Here is a 22,405-nt window from a genome sequence, read left to right as displayed (position 1 = left end):
AGTTTGGGGAGGTAATATACATTGTCAAGGCACAATATAAAAAGGAAGGAATAAATGGAAGTATATAGTGTGAGGGCAGGGTATGGAGGGTAATATATTACACAGGATAATCTATATAGTGTGAGGGCACAGTATGGGGAGGCAGTATGTAGTGTGAAGGCACGGTATGGGGTGCAGTATATAAAAGGAGGGACAGTGTGAAGGAACAAAATGGGGGCAGTTTCAAATATACTTTGTTAGGGTTTACTGCAGCAGACTGGAGTATAGGGAAGTCTGCAGAGGTAAGCTGTGGCTGCATAAAGTTATCCTGGCATCAGGACCAGATTGTTACAAATTGTGGTTCTGTGCTTCCCCCTGGTAATGGAGCAGGTCTGGTACGGCGTTTATTTCTCTGCCCAGGGAAGATAGGATGTTGTCTTCCCTGGTTGCCAAGCAGCACAGGACACTGTTTTGTTTGGCAATAAGCAATGGTGGGTTTTTGTCTAGCCTGCTGTTGAAGATAGCAGGGAGTGGCTGTCTGGGGATGATTGGGAGGTAGTCAGCACCTGATCTTTAGGCAGGTTATATAATCCTGCTCCCTGCTCAGTCCTTTGCTGTTTATTGCTGTTGGGCTATATAATCCTGCTCTCTGCTCAGTCCTTTGTTGTTTATTGCAGTTGTGCTATATAATCCTGCTCCCTGCTCAATCTTTTGCTGTTTATTGCAGTTTCCCATGTGCTTGGTGGTTTGTGGTGTTAGAATTAGGTTTTGCTATTACAGCAGGATTTTCTCATTTTCCCTTTTGGTTAAGCTTTCTGGGGTTCCTGCAGAAGTACTCATCTGGTCCTTGAAGGGCTCTACCAAAGTCTCCCTTCCACTTAATTGAAGCTAGTATATACACCTATATCATTAGATCCTATAGGCCAATTACTAAATATAAACACCAAGAATATAGAGCAAAAAGATTAACTATGTGGCCAAAAGTTAAAATTGCAAATACTTTATTGATTACATGAAGAAAACATTTATAAAAACATACTAAAAAAGAAAGGAAAGCACCACAGATGGAGAGATTGAGTGGATGACTCTGGACATACAAAATGCTCATAGAGATAATGACCAATATATTGGAGCATATATGACAAATAAGATAAATAAATCACAGTATACTACAATAGTATTTTTAAAAAATGCATGTGCATACAAGAGGAATCAATCCAATAAATAAATAGATATATACTACACAATGTAGGTAATAGTAAGTGACAATCGATACCTTAAATAGAAGTGCATCAATTAATCACTTCATTTAACCGTACTCAAGGTAAGTATCACATACGTATTGGTCAGTATGTACTAGTCACTACAACACCATATCACACATCACCAATAAGATGTACATACAGTATAATCATGAGGCAACAAGTGTTTGAGTATTACCTTATGGGATGTGAAGTCCAGGCATCTACCTCACCTGACGCATGTTTCTCACCAGAGAGGACGCATATCCAGCAGAGGTAGGGGCTGGCGTCGGCGGGCCCTGCACACACATGGGCTGAGGCGATAGAACGCGTGCCCACAGGGAGGGCTCTGTGTGCCCCTTCTGGCACACGTGCCATAGATTCGCCACTCCTGATCTAGAGGGAACAAAGAAGGTGTTTTACTTTGTAAGCTGCAGAGTTGTGGCATTAATATGTGCAGCACCAAGAGGAGCACTGTTATTGTGCTGCATGGCAGGTGCAGTAATAGGAACACATAAGGCAGCAGCGGCTCAGCATTGGTGTATCAGCAAGATGAGGAGTTTGTACAGGTTAGGAATAGATGAGAAAAATGCAGGAAATGTGAGAAGTCAAATGTGTCTGTGTTGTAATCTCTGCAAATGAGTTGTGGCTGGAGAAGTTGTTGTGTCGGTCTAGGCAAGATGGAAAAGATGGTAAAAGTGAACGACTCCATCAGAAAGAACGTTATCTGTAAGTCACCATCTACAACTGTACTCTAATCTCTCATATGTTCTGCAGGACGGGTATCTACCACTATATGATCATATCAGTATATCAGTGTTGGTCTTTGTATAGTGATTTACAGTAGCTGCTAGATCATCTGCTGAGGTTCCCCTATACCCATTATTAAGGGGCGCCACCGTAGCTGTAATCAGGGTTTCCTGGTTAGGGGCCCACTGAGAAGTTTCGTCCACCCTTTTCGTCCAGCTATGCCTCTGCCTCCTATAAATTAGTCCTAAATAAAAACAGACCAGAATAAAGGAACTTGTGAATGCCTATTAACTACTAGGTTTCTTCAGAGTAATAAACATATCAAATTCATATAATATATAAATATATTTGAACATAAGCCATTAATGAATTTGAACATCAGTAAATATATAATTTCAGGATGGAAATAGTAAGTTAAGTAGCAAAATCCAGAATGCGTCATCCGCAAGAACTTGCCTTGTCCAATTTCCATTTGTAATTTATTTATGCACCTTTTCAAGAGCAAAAAAAAGTGAAATATTTTAAATCATGATTATGTACTACTTGAATAAAATGCCTGGCGGCTCCAAATGCTTTCTTTGCTGCTTATGCTATTATTATGTTCAGAAATGTGTACATTTATCTTCCTAATTGTACATCCTACATACAATTTAAAAAAAACTGTTCCTTATCACTAGGTCTAAAATATGCTTTTTTTTGCCCAAGTACACATATTACATTTTTAGCTACCGCATTTAATGAGGCTTTTAAATTACAACCATGTTTTAGTTGTGGTGTTATTCTGAAAAAGCCTGGGTGACAAATCATTATGTAAAGTACAACCTCTACATGCAGGAAAAATATATCTTTGTACCGTGTTAGCCAGTAGATAGATAAATATCACAATGGTTAATACATTTTAATAGCTAATATTTAACCATTAAGAGGTATCAACCACTGAGGACTCTCAAATTTTAATAACCTCTACATGGTAATCATTGGACCCTATTTTGCAAAATCTATTTTTCCTTACGGAAAGTGCAAAGCCAATGAAAGGAGACTTAAAGGGAATCTGTCATCCCCTGGGACGTATATGACCTACTAAAATGGGGATACAGGTGATGGAAATGTTAAACTAGTTCTACTTGTATGCCTCATATTAATGGTCTTTTTGGTGTGAAATCATCTTGTACAGTATTTCATTATAGTAATGATTCCTTCCAGGCCCTGGGGTGTAGGGGGCCTGGAAGATATCCTCTCCCCGTCTCTTCATTGTAATAGCACTCCCTTTAACTGGACGTCACAGTGCCCTGTGACGTGCATTTCCAGTGCCGTAATCCCACACCTGTGCCTTGCACTGCCTCCACGATCCATACATCTTCCACTCTTCTATGGGAGGAAGTCGCAGTGACTCGCCAGCACCTGCGCAGAAGATCACTGAATAGTGAATAAGACAGAAAGAGGTAAGGATCATGGAGGGACTGCAGGAACGGAATTACGGCGCCGCAACTGCACTTCACAGGGCACTGTGACGTGCAGGGAAGGGGGCTGGCATTATAATGAAGAGAGGAAGCAAGGTTTTCTTCTGGGCCTCGGGCTGGGAAGGAATCATTAACATAAAAATATAAAAGACAATTTCACAACAAGCAAGACCACTAATATGAGGCATACAGGTAGGACTAGTTTAACATTTCTATCACCTGTATGCCCATATAACTAGATCATATACATCCCAGGGGGTGACAAATTCCCTTTAAAGGTGCCACCAGAAAAAAAAAGTCCTCTTCTTTCTGTAGGGGCTATTTGCATGTTTATATTTTAAGAGTAGCATTGCGTAGCCTATAAGTTTCCTCACATCAGCTTTGCACTCTCCTCAAAGATAAACGTTCCCCCTTAGACACCCATTCAGATGTCCTGCTTTGCACTGAGGAGAGGCAACACCCCTGAAATACTTATTCTAAGTCAACTGCCAAGTGCCGTTAAAGGTTCAATAGTGACTTTTAGGACTGCTATATCTGAGTGCTGCCAGAGATAAAGGCTATTTGCTATCTGAAGAAGCTATTTGCATATAATAATTGCATGATAACAGGTATTTTTTAAAGATTTTTTTAATCTGATTGAACTTGTTACTAAAAGGGGTTGAAAAAACGAAAATATTTTCTTGTGAGTTTCTACTGTAAGCCCAAGTTTTTCTCTTATACAACAGTTCACATTGAGTCTTAGGTTAAGGTTAAGTTCCTTCCCACAATGAGTTTTTGGTGCATTTTACATGCTACACATATGGTCAAAATTGTTGGTACCCCTCGTTTAATAAAATAAAAACCCACAATGGTCACAGAAATAACTTGAATCTGACAAAAGTAATAATAAATTAAAAATCTATGAAAATGAACAAATGAAAGTCAGACATTGCTTTTTCAACCCTGCTTCCACAGAATTTAAAAAAAAAATAAACTCATGAAATAGGCCTGGACAGAAATGATGGTACTCTTAACTTAATATGTTGTTGAACAACCTTTTGAGGCAATCACTGCAATCAAACCATTTCTGTAACTGTCAATGAGACTTCTGCACCTCTCGACAGTTGTCTTGTGCTTGAAGGTTGCCTTTTCCAGATGGCATGTTTCAGCTCTTTCCAAAGAAGCTCAATAGGATTTAGGGTAGGACTCATAGAAGGCCACTTCAAAATAGTCCAATGTTTTCCTCTTAGCTATTCTTGGGTGTTTTTAGCTGTGTGTTTTGGGTCAATATCCTGTTGCAAGACCCATAACCTGCGACTGAGACCAAGCTTTCTGACACTTGGCAGCACATTTCTCACTAGAATCCCTTGATAGTCTTGAGATTTCATTGTACAATGCACAGATTCAACATGTAGTTTGGCAAACTCTAGTCTGTTTATTTTATGAATTTTTTTTAACAATGGTGTTCTCCTTGGTCGTCTCCCATGAAGTCCACTTTGGATCAAACAATGACGGATAGTGCGATTTTTAGAAAAAAAATCTGTGGAAGCAGCATTAAAAAGCAATGTCTGACTTTCATTTGTTAATTTTCATAGATTTTTAATTTATTATTACTTTTGTCAGATTCAAGTTATTTCTGGGACCATTGTGGGTTTTTCTTTCATTAAACGAGGGGTACCAACAATTTTGACCACCTGTGTATGTATTTAATTGGTGCAAAAAATATAACGTCTTACAGTTTCAGAAAAATGCATGGGCTTTAATGCTGGTGACATTGTTGGGGATTTATTCAAATTGAAGGCATACTGAACCAGCATGGATACCACAGCATCTTGCAGCGGCATGCTATTCCATCCGGTTTGCGTTTAGTTGGAACATCATTTATTTTTCAACAGGACAATGACACCAAACACACCTCCAGGCAGTGTAAGGGCTATTTGACAAAGAAGGAGAGTGATGGGGTGCTACGCCAGATGACCTGGCCTCCACAGTCACCTGACCTGAACCCAATCGAGATGGTCTGGGGTGAGCTGAACCGCAGAGTGAAGGCAAAAGGGCCAACAAGTGGTAAGCACTGTTTGGGGTTATTGTCCTGTTGGAAAAAAAAATGATGGTCCAACTAAACGCAAACCGGATGAAATAGCATGACGCTGCAAGATGCTGTGGTAGCCATGCTGGTTCAGTATGCCTTCAATTTTGAATAAATCCCCAACAGTGTCACCAGCAAAGCACCCCCGCACCATCACATCTCCTCCATGCTTCATGGTGGGAACCAGGTATGTAGAGTCCATCCGTTCACCTTTTCTGCGTCGCACAAAGACACGTTGGTTGGAACCAAAGATCTCAAATTTGGACTCATCAGACCAATGCACAGATTTCCACTGGTCTAATGTCCATTCCTTGTGTTCTTTAGCCCAAACAAGTCTCTTCTGCTTGTTGCCTGTCCTTAGCAGTGGTTTCCTAGCAGCTATTTTACCATGAAGGCCTGCTGCACAAAGTCTCCACCTAACAGTTGTTGAAGAGATGTGTCTGCTGCTAGAACTCTGTGTAGAATTGACCTGGTCTCTAATTTGAGCTGCTGTTAACCTGCGATTTCTGAGGCTGGTGACTCGGATAAACTTATCCTCAGAAGCAGAGGTGACTCTAGGTCTTCCTTTCCTGAGGCGGTCCTCATATGAGCCAGTTTCTTTGTAGCGCTTGATGGTTTTTGCAACTGCACTTGAGGACACTTTCAAAGTTTTCCCAATTTTTCGCACTGACTGACCTTCATTTCTTAAAGTAATGATGGCCACTCGTTTTTTTTTTACTTAGCTGCTTTTTTCTTGCCATAATACAAATTCTAACAGTCTATTCAGTAGGACTATCGGCTGTGTATCCACCAGACTTCTGCACAACACAACTGATGGTCCCAACCCCATTTATAAGGCAAGAAATCCACTTATTAAACTTGACAGGGCACACCTGTGACGTGAAAAGCATTTCCAGTGACTACCTCTTGAAGCTCATCAAGAGAATGTCAAGAGTGTGCAAAGCAGTCATCAAAGCAAAAGGTGGCTACTTTGAAGAACCTAGAATATAAGACATATTTTCAGTTGTTTCACACTTTTTTGTTAAGTATATAATTCCACATGTGTTAATTCATAGTTTTGATGCCTTCAGTGTGAATGTACAATTTTCATAGCCATGAAAATACAGAAAAATCTTTAAACGAGAAGGTGTGTCCAAACTTTTGGTCTGTACTGTATATATATATATATATATATATATATATATATATATATATACAGTGGTGGCCAAAAGTATTGGCACCCCTGCAATTCTGTCAGATAATACTCAGTTTCTTCCTGAAAATGATTGCAATCACAAATTCTTTGGTGTTATTATATTCATTTAATTTGCTTGCAAGGAAAAAACACAAAAGAGAAAGAAGCAAAAATCAAATCATTGATCAATTCACACAAAACTCCAAAAATGGGCCAGACAAAAGTATTGGCACCCTCAGCCTAATACTTGGTTGCACAACCTTTAGCCAAAATAACTGCGAACAACCGCTTCCGGTAACCATCAATGAGTTTCTTACAATGCTCTGCTGGAATTGTAGACCATTCTTCTTTGGCAAACTACTCCAGGTCCCTGATATTTGAAGGGTGCCTTCTCCAAACTGCCATTTTGAGATATCTCCATAGGTGTTCTATGGGATTCAGGTCTGGACTCATTGCTGGCCACCTTAGAAGTCTCCAGTGCTTTATCTCAAACCATTTTATAGTGGTTTTGGAAGTGTGTTTTGGGTCATTGTCCTGCTGGAAGACCCATGACCTCTGAGGGAGACCCAGCTTTCTCACACTGGGCCCTACATTATGCTGCAAAATTTGTTGGTAGTCTTCAGACTTCATAATGCCATGCACACGGTCAAGCAGTCCAGTGCCAGAGGCAGCAAAGCAACCCCAAAACATCAGGGAACCTCTGCCATGTTTGACTGTAGGGACCGTGTTCTTTTCTTTGAATGCCTCTTTTTTTTCCTGTACACTCTATGTTGATGCTTTTTCCCAAAAAGCTCTACTTTTGTCTCATCTGACCAGAGAACATTCTTCCAAAATGTTTTAGGCTTTCTCAGGTAAGTTTTGGCAAACTCCAGCCTGGCTTTTTTATGTCTCGGGGTAAGAAGTGGGGTCTTCCTGGGTATCCTACCATACAGTCCCTTTTCATCCAGATGCCGACGGATAGTTCGGGTTGACACTGTTGTACCCTCGGACTGCAGGTCAGCTTGAACTTGTTTGGATGTTAGTCGAGGTTCTTTATCCACCATCCGCACAATCTTGTGTTGAAATCTCTCGTCAATTTTTCTTTTCCGTCCACATCTAGGGAGGTTAGCCACAGTGCCATGGGCTTTAAACTTCTTGATGACACTGCACACGGAAGACACAGGAACATTCAGGTCTTTGGAGATGGACTTGTAGCCTTGAGATTGCTCATGCTTCCTCACAATTTGGTTTCTCAAGTCCTCAGACAGTTCTTTGGTCTTCTTTCTTTTCTCCATGCTCAATGTGGTACACACAAGGACACAGGACAGAGGTTGAGTCAACTTTAATCCATGTTAACTGGCTGCAAGTGTGGTTTAGTTATTGCCAACACCTGTTAGGTGCCACAGGTAAGTTACAGGTGCTGTTAATTACACGAATTAGAGAAGCATCACATGATTTTTCAAACAGTGCCAATACTTTTATCCACCCCCTTTTTTAAGTTTGGTGTGGAATTGTATCAAATTTGGCTTTAGGACAATTCTTTTTGTGTTTTTTTCATTGAAGATAAATTAAATGAAGATAATAATACCAAAGAATTTGTGATTGCAATCATTTTCAGGAAAAAACTGAGTATTATCTGACAGAATTGCAGGGGTGCCAATACTTTTGGCCACCACTGTATATATATATATATGACGCGCCCCTTGGGCCTGTGTTGTGCAGGCTATATCCGGAGCCGGATCGCTGGGGGTTGTAGTCTCCGTGGCGTGGACCCAGTCCGTGCCCAGGGTAGTCAATTCAGTGGCAGTCTTATTAGTGAGATAATAGTCCGACTACGCCACCCGTGGATTGCGGTCAGTGGGGGCCGCCGCTGCAAGGCAGACCGCTGAGGCCGGTGTTATGTGTGCAGCTAAGAATGGGATGACTCCCCACGGGAGAAGTATAGCCTCAGGGCAGTTAGTGTGGATGATAGGAGTAATGGTGCACGAGCGTCCCAGCACTGGTAGTGCTGGTGCGGCGAAGAAGCACAGAGGCGTGTGGTTGCAGTTTCCAATGCTTTACTCACAGTTCTTTACTGGTCCTAGTCACCTCGGTACCGGCGGTGACTGCCCAAGCCGTGCTGCGTCCACCAGGCAAGGGGCTCGACCAACTCCCAGGCAATTCCAGAGCGTGGCACAGGGCTCCCTTCTCTTCCCTTCTCTGGCCGTGCCGCACCAGTGACTGTACGTTTGTCCGGCTGCCTCGGGCCTTCTCTTGGTTCACTGATCTCTGCGTCCCTGACCCTATGTGGTGTGCCTTCCTGGTAGGTGTAGTGAGGGGTCGCACCGAGATACAGTACAGACCAAAAGTTTGGACACACCTTCTCATTTAAAGTTTTTTCTGTATTTTCATGACTATGAAAATTGTACATTCACACTGAAGGCATCAAAACTATGAATTATCACATGTGGAATTATATACTTAACAAAAAAGTGTGAAACAACTGAAAATATGTCTTATATTCTAGGTTCTTCAAAGTAGCCACCTTTTGCTCTGATGACTGCTTTGCACACTCTTGGCATTCTCTTGATGAGCTTCAAGAGGTAGTCACCGGAAATGGTCTTCCAACAATCTTGAAGGAGGTCCCAGAGATGCTTAGCACTTGTTGGCCCTTTTGCCTTCACTCTGCGGTCCAGCTCACCCCAAACCATCTCGATTGGGTTCAGGTCTGGTGACTGTGGAGGCCAGGTCATCTGGCGTAGCACCCCATCACTCTCCTTCTTGGTCAAATAGCCCTTACACAGCCTGGAGGTGTGTTTGGGGTCATTGTCCTGTTGAAAAATAAATGATGGTCCAACTAAACGCAAACCGGATGGAATAGCATGCCGCTGCAAGATGCTGTGGTAGCCATGCTGGTTCAGTATGCCTTCAATTTTGAATAAATCCCCAACAGTGTCACCAGCAAAGCACCCCCACACCATCACACCTCCTCCTCCATGCTTCACGGTGGGAACCAGGCATGTAGAGTCCATCCGTTCACCTTTTCTGCGTCGCACAAAGACACGGTGGTTGGAACCAAAGATCTCAGATTTGGACTCATCAGACCAAAGCACAGATTTCCACTGGTCTAATGTCCATTCCTTGTGTTCTTTAGCACAAACAAGTTTCTTCTGCTTGTTGCCTTTCCTTAGCAGTGGTTTCCTAGCAGCTATTTTACCATGAAGGCCTGCTGCACAAAGTCTCCTCTTAACAGTTGTTGAAGAGATGTGTCTGCTGCTAGAACTCTGAGTGGCATTGACCTGGTCTCTAATCTGAGCTGCTGTTCACCTGAGATTTCTGAGGCTGGTGACTCAGATAAACTTATCCTCAGAAGCAGAGGTGACTCTTGGTCTTCCTTTCCTGGGACGGTCCTCATGTGAGCCAGTTTCTTTGTAGCGCTTCATGGTTTTTGCAACTGCCCTTCGGGACACTTTCAAAGTTTTCCCAATTTTTCGGACTGACTGACCGTCATTTCTTAAAGTAATGATGGCCACTCATTTTTCTTTACTTAACTGCTTTTTTCTTGCCATAATACAAATTCTAACAGTCTATTCAGTAGGACTATCAGCTGTGTATCCACCAGACTTCTGCACAACACAACTGATGGTCCCAACCTCATTTATAAGGCAAGAAGTCCCACTTATTAAACCTGACAGGGCACACCTGTGAAGTGAAAACCATTTTCGGTGACTACCTCTTGAAGCTCATCAAGAGAATGCCAAGAGTGTGCAAAGCAGTCATCAAAGCAAAAGGTGGCTACTTTGAAGAACCTAGAATATAAGTCATATTTTCAGTTGTTTCACACTTTTTTGTTAAGTATATAATTCCACATGTGTTAATTCATAGTTTTGATGCCTTCAGTGTGAATGTACAATTTTCATAGTCATGAAAATACAGAAAAATCTTTAAATGAGAAGGTGTGTCCAAACTTTTGGTCTGTACTGTATAGTCACGACCGCTGGTCTTTGGCTGAGGATTAGTCACCTCCACCAATTTGGGATCTGGTACCCTGTTCTGCCAACCCGTCACCCGCAATCTCCTGGGCCTATGGGGTTCCTTCTTCTCTCGTGTCTCTGGGCCTCTCTTAATGTGCTGTTCCTTGTTTCCTTTCTCTTCTGTTCCTGTTCTCTCTGCTGTTTCTGGCCTTCACTCCAGGCCTGCCTTGTGGAGCTTGGCCCAGACTGAGCCACAGCTCCCTGTCAGCCCTCTCTGGCTGAACTCCTCTCTGAACAGACTCCCCGGACTGAACACTGTTCTAAGATGGTGCCCACCTTATATACCTCCCTCTATGTGTGAGCCTAGGTGACTAGCAACCAATGGGCTCCTCCCAGAGACCCACCCCTATCTGCTCCTACACCACTGGGTTTTCCTCCCCTTCCCCACTCCAGCCAGGGACAGATGCTGTTGTGCCTGCACTTCTGTCTAGTGGGAGCACCGTTGAGCTGTCCCTCGGAAATGGGGTGTGTTTGGTGCATGCAGCCTACCGAGTCCTGGTCCACAATCCATCCTTACCCGGGAGTGGAATATCACACCTCAGGTTTGAGGTGCAATACCCCTGTAGCAGCCGAGCCCTAGGGGTGCTACATATCCATCCATCTGAATTAACAGTCCTTCACAGGACTAATCCAGCTGCATATATTCAGTGATGATAGCAGGAATTAGGCAGACAGGCAGTGTATGTGGCAGACTACAGTGCATATAGTGCAAGAGGGTCCATTGAACGTTCCTGCTGCTGCTGTTCTTACAGATATTTGTAGACATAACCCCAGATATCAGGGGCTAGGGAAATTTTTTTTTTATCTTAATCCTGGTTATTTGCTTAAAAAGCTATCCAGAGTACACCATTTTTCTGCTCCATTTGCTTGTTCTCACTGCAGAATAAAGCCAGATCTGTTCCATATTTCAGCGATAAAAATCCAGAAATTTAAACTGAACGTGGAAAATATTGGCCTCCTTTTCCATTCCGTTGCAGTGTATCGGTCAAGCTATTCACACTAGGTGTCTGTGAAGGATAGTATTAGCAAATAACAGGCCTGCTATTTTAAACTGTGGTTCTCTGTCAGACATATCACCTATAAGAGTGTTCCAAAATCAGGTATTTCTTCCATTTTCATTTCTTTGCAGTGTGTCGGTCAAGTTATTCACACTAGGTCTCTTGGTGAATAATATTAGTAAATTACAGGCCTGCTATTTAAAACCGTGGTTCTCTGTCAGATGTATCACCTATAAGAGTGTTCCAAAATCAAACATTTCTTCCATTTTCATTCCGTTGCAGTGTGTCGGTCAAGCTATTCACACTAGGTGTCTGTGATGGATAGTATTAGCAAATAACAGGCCTGCTATTTAAAACTGTGGTTCTCTGTCAGACATATCACCTATAAGAGTGTTCCAAAATCAGGCATTTCTTCCATTTTCATTTCTTTGCAGTGTGTCGGTCAAATTATTCACACTAGGTCTCTTGGTGAATAATATTAGTAAATTACAGGCCTGCTACTTAAAACCGTGGTTCTCTGTCAGACGTATCACATATTACTGCGGCTCAAATCCAGCCATTTGTAGTGATCGTGGAAAATATTGTCCTCCATTTATAGATTGTAGCAGTGTGTCAGTGTATACCATTTTACAGTTCCATTTGCTTGTTCGCAGAATACAGTCAGATTTTTTTTTGTTTTGTTCATATTACTGTATTGTGGAAGCAGAGGAACTTTTTTCAATGATCCATATGACTGCCATAATAATGCTGAAATTTTGTAGAGTGTGCCAAATATTCCCCTCCTTTTAAAGTCAGCCACCTGTGTTTTGCTGAACCATTTGACACTTGGTCGCTGACAAATACCATACTATTAGGCGACTGGCTGAAACCGTGGCCATCAGACATTATCCCATATGACTGCCCTAATAATCCAGCAATTATTGCGAGTGTGTCAAATATTACACTCCATTTAAAGTATTGCATTTAAGGGTTCAAACCTATTCTCAGTTGGCTGTTGACAAATAGCATATCTGTGAACAATGTTGTCAGATTATTATGCCACTTTTGCGGACTGACAAAAAAAAAAAAAACATACAAAAACAAGCTAAAATGAAAAAAATGTTAAACATTCTTTCCAGCGTAATGACTTGTATATAAGGCCAAAAAAATTAAAAAGAATGAAGTTATGGACTGTGGAAGACATTTATGCGACCAGAATGAACACTCATGTTTAGATGGTGATGATACCACCTAGCAGCAGCACCTGTTCCTATTGTAATTGCATCTGACAGTGTTATCGATAGGGAATAGAATAGATTTTAAATTTTTTTGGGCAGTACCAGCAGCACGCAGTATAAGGCAATAATACCTGGCTGGATAGGTGTAATACGCTATCCATAGTGCGATACCAAACCCGTAAAAGCATTTCAGATAAGACAGTTAATATTCTAGAACATAGAATCTATTTGAATTGTCCTTCCCATTATTAAGGTGTGTGTCTCCTATACTGTTATTGCATATGCAACAATTTCAAGGACTGCCAAAAATTAGGACGCACTCCAATACACATTTAAAGAGACGTAAAAAATAAAATAAAATAAAATAAAAACACAGTAAGATCTTTCTTTAGTATAAAAACCAGACTCACCAATGTAACCTCAATGTAATCACATTGTTCAGCTCCTGCACCTCTTCCGGTTCGGCCTCCATCGCCAAAATGACCACATCAGTCACAAGCTGGAAGCTTGCCAAGTGGCAACAGGCTGTGCTGAAGATAATATGCTTAATGCTTAGGTGACAAACCGCCCACTGCTGCAGAGTTGTTGAAAGCTGTAACACAGCAGCCTGATCTGTGGCTCTCACCGCTGAACATACAGCCAGGCAAGGTCATTTGTGACAATGAGTGGAACCTGGTGGCGGAGAAATGACAGCCGGAGTAGATACGGTTTCCAACTATGACATTCCTTTCACTGAGCTAAAGAATATGGCTGTGGTGAAACACAACTCCCACTGAGAAGCTGTTTCAGATTGAAAAACATTGTGCCCAGCAGAGTATTTGATTCTGAGGGCTCGCCTTTCTTTCCCGCTCAAGAGCCCCACAGCAGCTGCAAAGTTTGTGCTATCATGAACTCTCCTGATGGAGAAGCCAGGGCCAACGCGAGGATTCTCTTGTGGGCCCCTAAAACCCTGCCGAGAAGCAGCCCTGGCTACGAAAAGTGTGTGGGAAGGTTCCTGGACCCTCTATGGTTGCTTTTTTACTGTGTACTGGCTCCAGCAATCTATAAGATTGCAATCTATGATCCCTTCACTGGCTACCCATTGGCCAGAGACTACCGTTCAAAACCGTAACCATGACATGCAAAGCCATACACAACCTTTCTGCTCCGTATATCTGTGACCAAGTCACACCAGCACCCAACCTCCAATACTCACAATATCTCCTTCTCTACTCCTGTCTTCTCTCCTGTTCCCACAATCGCATTCAAGATTTTTCTTGTGCATCCCTTCTACTCTTGAACTGTGTACCCCAACATATCAGACTCTCGTCTACTGTTGAAACCTTTCAAAGGAAGCTGAAGACCCACCTCTTCCAACAAGCCTACAACCTGCAGTAACCCTCGCTCCACCATACCGCAGCACGACCAGCTGTACCCTCACCTACTGTAGGGTACAGCTGTACTCACGGGCAGGGTCCTCTTTGCTCTTGTACCAGTCAGTGACTTATTTTCACATGTAAAGCGCAATGGAGGAAATGGTGCTATATTAATGAATAATAATAATTATACTACTTGTACTCTTTGTCAATTGATGGCACTTTCCTGGTGACTGCCCCTAAATTGATGTGTTTTGGCAGCTTTTGGTCCCGTTTGAAGGTGTGTATACATTTGGTTTTGGCACTAGTGTTGAGCAATACCTTCAGATATCGAGAAATATCGGATCGGATTGTATCGGACCGATACCCAAAAAATATTGGATAGCGCCGATTCCGATACCGGAAACCAATGCAAGTCAATGGGACACAAATATCGGAATGAAAATAAACCCTTTCTTTCCTTGTAGGTTAATTCTACATGAAAGAAAACAACTAAGAATAATGTAGAATGTATTGGGGGAGGTGGGGGAGACAATAAAGGCATAGAGGTTTAGCCCAATCAAATGGAATAGCAGGAATTAATATTTTTTTTAAGACGTTCTGAGTTACAGAAATATTGACTATGTTAAGTTTTTTTATATTTTGTCAGATATTTATGCTTCACTGCATCCATGCTCTTCACCTTCTTTTTTACTTCTCCCACACTTTCTCCTTCATCATCCTCAGCATCAGCATCTTTTTCATCAGCTTCTTCTTCACCTTCTTCATTTACTTCTTCTTCACCTTCTTCGTATTATTCTTTTTTTTTACATTCTTCATATTCTTCTTATTCAACTATTATTCTTCTTCATATTCTACTTCTTCGTCTTCTTCATATTCTTCCTCTTCATCATATTCTTATTTGTGACAGGCATTCCTGTAGTTGTTATCTATAAAAGTTTGAACATTACACCTTTCGTTCTGCCCGTCACAAAAGATTTACAACAGGATTTGTCCACGTTCAGTTTGCCCTGCAGCAGCAGGTCTTTTCCAGGGGCACCACGAGGAGGAACGGACTCACCCCCATACACTGCTTAGTCTTCTTCTGCTTATAATTTAGATAATATCTTTTGCTCTGAGTTTTAGTATTATGCTTAATGTTCTTCCGCTTTTTGTTCTGCAGCTTCTTGTACTTCTGTTTCTTGGTTTTCTGTCTCTTGTTCTTCTGTATCTTGGTGGTTGTCGTCTTGTTCTTTGTCCTCTTGGTCATCTTCTTCAGGGACAACTTCTTGGTCTTCTTCGGGGTGGTCTTCAGGGTCGTCGTCTTCAGGGTCGTCGTCTTCGGGGTCGTCGTCTTCAGGGTCGTTGTCTTCGGGGTCCTCGTCTTTTTCAGGGTGGTCTTCAGGGTCCTCGTCTTCAGGGTCGTCGTCTTCGGGGTCCTCGTCTTCTTCGGGGTGGTCTTCAGGGTCCTCGTCATCAGGGTCCTCGTCTTCGGGGTCCTCGTCTTCTTCGGGGTGGTCTTCAGGATTCTCGTCATCAGGGTCGTCATCTTCGGGGTCCTAGTTTTCTTTGGGGTGGTCTTCAGGGTCCTCGTCTTCTTCGGGGTGGTCTTCAGGGTCCTCGTCTTCAGGGTCATTGTCTTCGGGGTCCTCGTCTTCTTCGGGGTGGTCTTCAGGGTCGTTGTCTTCAGGGTCGTCATCTTCGGGGTCCTCGTCTTCTTCGGGGTGGTCTCCAGGGTCCTCGTCTTCAGGGTCCTCATCTTCTTCGGAGTGGTCTTCAGGGTCCTCGTCAGGGAGATCCAGAGTGATTACCAAGAACCATTTCAAAAAGCTTGAACTTGGAAATGTAGCAGAAGGTACAAGAAGGCTGAGGAACTGCCGAGAACCAGCTGACGGTACTGGAACTCGGATGGGTAACAGAAGGTACCCATGAAAAAAAAAGTTGCAAGGCCACGAGCCGGCCGCAGTTACCGAAACCCACAGTCCTACAGGGGGTGCTTGTCCTATTGGCACTATGGAACCAGCCTTCATTGCCAGATCCCGCAGCCCACATAGGAGTCACCTAAACTGCAGGCACCATAGAGTCGGCTAACCCGACCGCAACACGACAGGACAACGCACTGGAGGCAAAGTGTCGTTGACACTACCCGGAAACAGCTGGCGTGCTGGAACCAGGCTGGGCAGGAGGGAGTACCCGTGACAAAGACACTGCCGAGAACCAGCTGACGGTACTGGAACTCGGATGGGTAGCAGAAGGTACAAGAGCCAATGGAACTACCGAGGACCAGCTGACGGTACTGGAACTCTGTTACTAAGCTGGAGGTACCTGTGCCAGAAAGCACTACCAAGGACCAGCAGACATTGGTGGAACTTGGATACCGAGAAGGATGCACCTAAGCCAAAGGCACTGCCGAGAACCAGCTGACGGTACTGGAACCCGGATGGGTAGCAGAAGGTACAAGAGCCAATGGAACTACCGAGGACCAGCTGACGGTACTGGAACTCGGTTACTAAGCAGGAGGTACCTGTGCCAGTAAGCACTACCAAGGACCAGCAGACGTTTGTGGAACTTGGATACCGAGAAGGAGGCACCTAAGCCAAAGGCACTGCCGAGAACCAGCTGACGGTACTGGAACTCGGATGGGTAACAGAAGGTACCCATGAAAAAAAAAGTTGCAAGGCCGTGAGCCGGCCGCAGTTACCGAAACCCACAGTCCTAAAGGGGGTGCTTGTCCTATTGGCACTATGGAACCTGCCTTCATTGCCAGATCCCGCAGCCCACGTAGGAGTCACCTAAACTGCAGGCACCATAGAGTCGGCTAACCTGACAGGACAACGCATTGGAGGCAAAGTGTCGTTGACACTACCCGGAAACAGCTGGCGTGCTGGAACCAGGCTGGGCAGGAGGGAGTACCTGTGCCAAAGACACTGCTGGTAAACAGCTGGTGGTGTTGGAACCCAGGGTAAATACTAAAAACAGAGTGGAGCCAGAGGCCTAATTGGAGCCACTTTAAAATCAGTAGTAGACTAGTAGTGTGAATGTGGACAGAGCAGGAGGAATTGCCGTACGCACAGCTGGGGAACAGCTGACGTTACTGAATCCCAATAACGCGGCAGCAAGTGTTGACTGTGCAGACGGCACTTCTGAGCGCCAACTGGCGGTGTTGGAGCTCAGGGATAATACTGAAAACAGAGGAGCCAGAGGTGTAATTGGAGCAACTTTAAAATCTGTAGTAGTGTGAATGTGGACAGAGCAGGAAAAATTGCCGTACGAACAGCAGGGGAACAGCTGACGTACCTGAACCCTAATAACATGGCAGCAAGTGTTGACTGTGCAGATGGCACTTTTGAGCGCCAACTGGCGGTGTTGGAGCTCAGGGATAATACTGAAAACAGAGGAGCCAGAGGTGTAATTGGAGCAACTTTAAAATCTGTAGTAGTGTGAATGTGGACAGAGCAGGAGGAATTGCCGTACGCACAGCTGGGGAACAGCTGACGTTACTGAATCCCAATAACACGGCAGCAAGTGTTGACTGTGCAGACGGCACTTCTGAGCGCCAACTGGCGGTGTTGGAGCTCAGGGATAATACTGAAAACAGAGGAGCCAGAGGTGTAATTGGAGCAACTTTAAAATCTGTAGTAGTGTGAATGTGGACAGAGCAGGAGAAATTGCCGTACGCACAGCAGGGGAACAGCTGACGTTACTGAACCCCAATAACACGGAAGCAAGTGTTGACTGTGCAGACGGCACTTCTGAGCGCCAACTGGTGGTGTTGGAGCCCAGGGTAAATGCTAAAAACAGAGGAGCCAGAGGTGTAATTGGAGCAAGTTTTAAATTAGTAGTACAGTGGATGTGGACAGAGCAGGAGAATTTGCCGGACACACAGCCGGGGATCAGCTGACGTTACTGAACCCCAATAACACTGGAGCAAGCGTTGACTGTGCAGACGGCACTTCTGAGCAGCATCTAGCAGTGTTGGAGCCCAGAGTAAATACTAAAAACAGAGGAGCCAGAGGGGTAATTGGAGCAAGTTTTAAATTAGTAGCACAGTGGATGTGGACAGAGCAGGAGAATTTGCCGGACACACAGCTGGGGATCAGCTTACGTTACTGAACGCCAATAACACTGGAGCAAGCGTTGACTGTGCAGACGGCACTTCTGAGCAGCAACTGGCAGTGTTGGAGCTCAGGGATTACAGTTCAGGTGGTAGAAACATGAACACAACAGGAGACCTGGATACTGTTGCCAACAAGTATTTATTCTGAAGAGGACTGGCAAATTCATGCGAGATCCAGGCCTTGTTCATTTTCAGAAAAGTAAGCCGGTCAACATTATCGGAGGATAGGCGCATGCGACGGTCTGTTAGTTCACCACCTGCGGCACTAAAGACGCATTCCGATAATACACTAGCAGCAGTGCAAGCCAGCACCTCCAATGTGTGACGCCTCTTCTCGGAAGCCCTTGTCTTTACCCTGAGAGATGGGGGACTCGGAGTCGGGTCCTGTGATGGAGAGATAGGGTGCAGCCTTGGCCCGGACCTGACTCGTGCTCAGGGCCGTCACATTAAAAGGATGGTGTGGGCTTATCCGGGTTGAGTGGCTGATTACGACTACGCCACCTGTGGTACCTGGTGAAGGCCACCAGCGCCGCTGCAGTCCGCTGAGGCATGGTGTTATAGCGGCCATAGTTATTACTACTCCCCACAGGCGGAACAGGGCCTCAGGGTAGAAGGACAGGATGACGGGGTAGCAGTCTAGGAGATCTGGTGCCGCGTAGCGCGGTGTAGTGCCGATTAAGAGTCCGGAGGCCATAGGGGTGAACGTCCAAGGCTTTACTCACATAAGAGATGGCAGAAGGAAGGCGACTCCCTGCTCCCCACGGAGTTCTGCGGTCACCAGGAACGGGGGTCTGACAACCTCCGAGTAAATCCAGTGTTCAGTCAGGACCCCGCACCAGAGTGTTCCTGAACTACAGGCCGTATCCTTTCCTGTCTATGTGCATAGGCCGGGTCTCCCTCTGAACTCCTCTCAGAAAAAGGGCATGGGAGGCAGCTCCGCTCCGTCCGATACCCGGTGGGATCCTCAGTGCCTACCGGGCTTTCCCGACCAGGACGTGGAGTAGCAAGGTCGGGTGTCGGGGGCCGGTACCCCTCTTGCAGCCGGACTCCCTCTGAATATATCAGGTTGGCGAGGACAGGTGGCGTACAACGCTCCGTCTGCATCCTCCCTGGGATCCATTTGCTGTGGAGCTACACTCTTAAGCTCCGGGCCTTCTTGGTCATGGTCCTTGACCGGGTTGAGACATTCATTGTCTGCAACCTGCCCCTCGTCCCAAGGCCGGGGTACGAGGGCTGTGCCTCCATCCCCTGCAGGTCCACACAGGATCCACGCTCAGGGTAGGAGATCACAGTATATGACAGCCAGTAAACTTGACTAACAAGGACCAAGAACCAAGATGACTTTTTATTAAATACGAAATTTCACAGTGTCACTAAATTGTGAGTCCTCCACCCTCACCCACTAACTGGTTCCCCTAACTCTTGGTTCCCCAGTCTCCCTGTAACCAGGAGAGCAGCACCTAGTGCATTCTAGCCCCCTCTGGTGGAGAAGTGTGGTGTTGGATGCAAAGGAAGGGTCCTGAGTCCTGACCATCACACTGTTCTTACCTCAGGGGAGGAACACTACACTCCACTAAGGAAGTGCAGCATCCCTGTGGCAGTCGAACCCTCAGGGGCGCCACATTCCCCCCTGGTAAAACACAGCACGTCCGTGGGCTGCAAAAGAGTAACACCCAGGAAATTTTGTTTTTATATAACCATTAACTATCTTCCCTTTATGGGAGGCACATCTTCTTAAATGTTACAAACATGACATAACATTATAAAAGTACAAAAGTATAAAATTATGAAATTATAAAAGTGCTAGCATTTTCCAGAGACATCTTGTACAGACAGACGGGTTAAGGTGCAAAGACGCAGAGTCAGTTCAGAAGTGTGAGGGACCTGTCCCAAACCCTCAACGTGGGCCCTGGGGTGGCTGCAGGGCATGAAGATCCCGAGTTGGACCTCCCAGAGAGCCACCCTGGCAGGTTTTCCTTTTGAGGTCTTGAGCTAGAAATATCCGCGGTTTTGCATAAAACCAATATGGAGCACCTTAAGAGATGCAAACTATATACAAGTAGGGAGTCTGTCTGCTGCGAGTCTGCAGGGACACATGTCTCTAGAAACTGGGATAATAAAGCAAAAATAGAAATGTCAACACATTAACTTTTAAACAAATTGCAACCGCCGGGGCCGCTTAGATCTCGGGTTCTCTCCTGGGAAAAGGCTCGTTCCTCCCGACAGAGGCTGACCGATCCCCTGAGGCTGAGCGCGAGGGGACATCGCTCCCAGACACTTTGTGGACATCCAGGGCGTACCACCCCCGCACCTCATGGTGGCGAGAGTAAGTCACTACATCGCCCGGAAAGAGGTTCCGGCCAGGGTGTCCCTTCTTCAGCCGCGGCTCGACGTCCCACCTGCTGACAAACACGTCGTCCTCGTGCTGGGGACTTCTGATGAACCCCCACCCTGCCTCATGGTGGAAGCGGACGACTTGCCCTTCCACTCGGGGAGTGGGACGGGTTGCCTCTTCCTGACGAGCCCAGGATTTAGCAGCTTTGGCCCGTACTTCCAGGTGCTCGCAGCGGAGCTCCCTTTGGCGTTGCTCACGAGCGAGTTGGAGGATCCGCTCACTGCACCGCTGACTCCTCCTCTGTGCTTCAGCCTGGGTCTCCCGAGGGAAGCCCATCAGGTCCCCCCCCTGGTTGTCCCAGGCCCACTCCTCAGCCTCCGGCCAGGTGACTGTTGGTGCAGGTAGCGGTGTCATTAGGGGCTGCTGCGGGTCCTCTGCAAGCGCGGACCAGTCCGGGTTGGAGCCGGTGGATACCTCTGCGGCTTTAGGCACTACGGGTTCGGGAGTAGGGCGGCATCGCAGGTCCCCACTTATAGCTGCCGCTTGCAGCTCCGAAGAAAAGACCTGCTGCCAGGTGACCGCGCCGGGCAGGATATACTCCATCATGAGGTCCAGCATAGGAACGGTAGGCTCAGCAGCCGGGGCAGGGGTTGCACACTCACCCGCCTCTGGGCCGCTCGCGGCCTCTGTCACCGTATCTCCTAGTCCTGGGACTTCAACTCCTTGGTGGCGGGCCCGGATGCGTAGCAACATTTCTTCCCGCCATGCAGCCGTCGCCGCCTCCTGGGCCTCTTTCTGCCTCCGCACGAGTTCTGGGGCTTCCTGGCGGAGAAACTCGAAATCTCCCGCTGAAAGAACACTGCCGCCTTGCTCCCTGCCGAGTGTAGGGCCTGAACCGAGTTCAGAAGGCTCGGTAGGTTGAGCTCCAGAAGCGTCCATGTCTGCCTCCGAATATTGCCAACCTCCGACTGCAATGGCCGCACCTTGGTGCTTTTCTTCTTCCTCCTCTTTCGGGGCGGTTCCTGGGCGGCATGCTGACAGGCCCGCCTTCGTTCAACCTATCTGGTTTGACGGGCATTACCCCGCGGACAATCTCTGATGGAAGGGGCAGTCCACACTTTTGTCGCCATGCGGGAGCCCAGCCCACGATGGGAGGTGTTTGAATACCGTCTTTCCACAGCATTATGGCGCCTGTTCTTCTTGGGCGGGCGCCATTTTAAGTGAAAAACGAAAGTCCAAAGTGTAAGGCACACAGTACCCTGTAGCAATAGGTAATTCCTTCCTTTGCTGCGGGCACGCAATCCTGCCGACTACGCCAGGTTGTGACGCCTCTTCTCGGAAGCCCTTGTCTTTACCCTGGGAGATGAGGGAATCGGAGTCGGATCCTGTGATGGAGAGATGGGGTGCAGCCGTGGCCCGGACCCGACCCGTGCTCAGGGCCGTCACATTAAAAGGATGGTGTGGGCTTATCCGGGTTGAGTGGCTGATTACGACTACGCCACCTGTGGTACCTGGTGAAGGCCACCAGCGCCGCTGCAGTCCGCTGAGGCATGGTGTTATAGCGGCCATAGTTATTACTACTCCCCACAGGCGGAGCAGGGCCTCAGGGCAGAAGGACAGGATGACGGGGTAGCAGTCTAGGAGATCTGGTGCCACGTAGCGCGGTGTAGTGCCGATTAAGAGTCCGGAGGCCATAGGAGTGAACTTCCAAGGCTTTACTCACATAAGAGATGGCAGAAG

The sequence above is a fragment of the Phyllobates terribilis genome, unplaced genomic scaffold (assembly GCF_046119375.1).
Source record: "Phyllobates terribilis strain yellow unplaced genomic scaffold, ASM4611937v1 Scaffold_1__5_contigs__length_1240528914, whole genome shotgun sequence".
Classification (NCBI taxonomy): Eukaryota; Metazoa; Chordata; class Amphibia; order Anura; family Dendrobatidae; genus Phyllobates; species Phyllobates terribilis.
Note: the sequence above shows the minus strand (reverse complement) of the source record.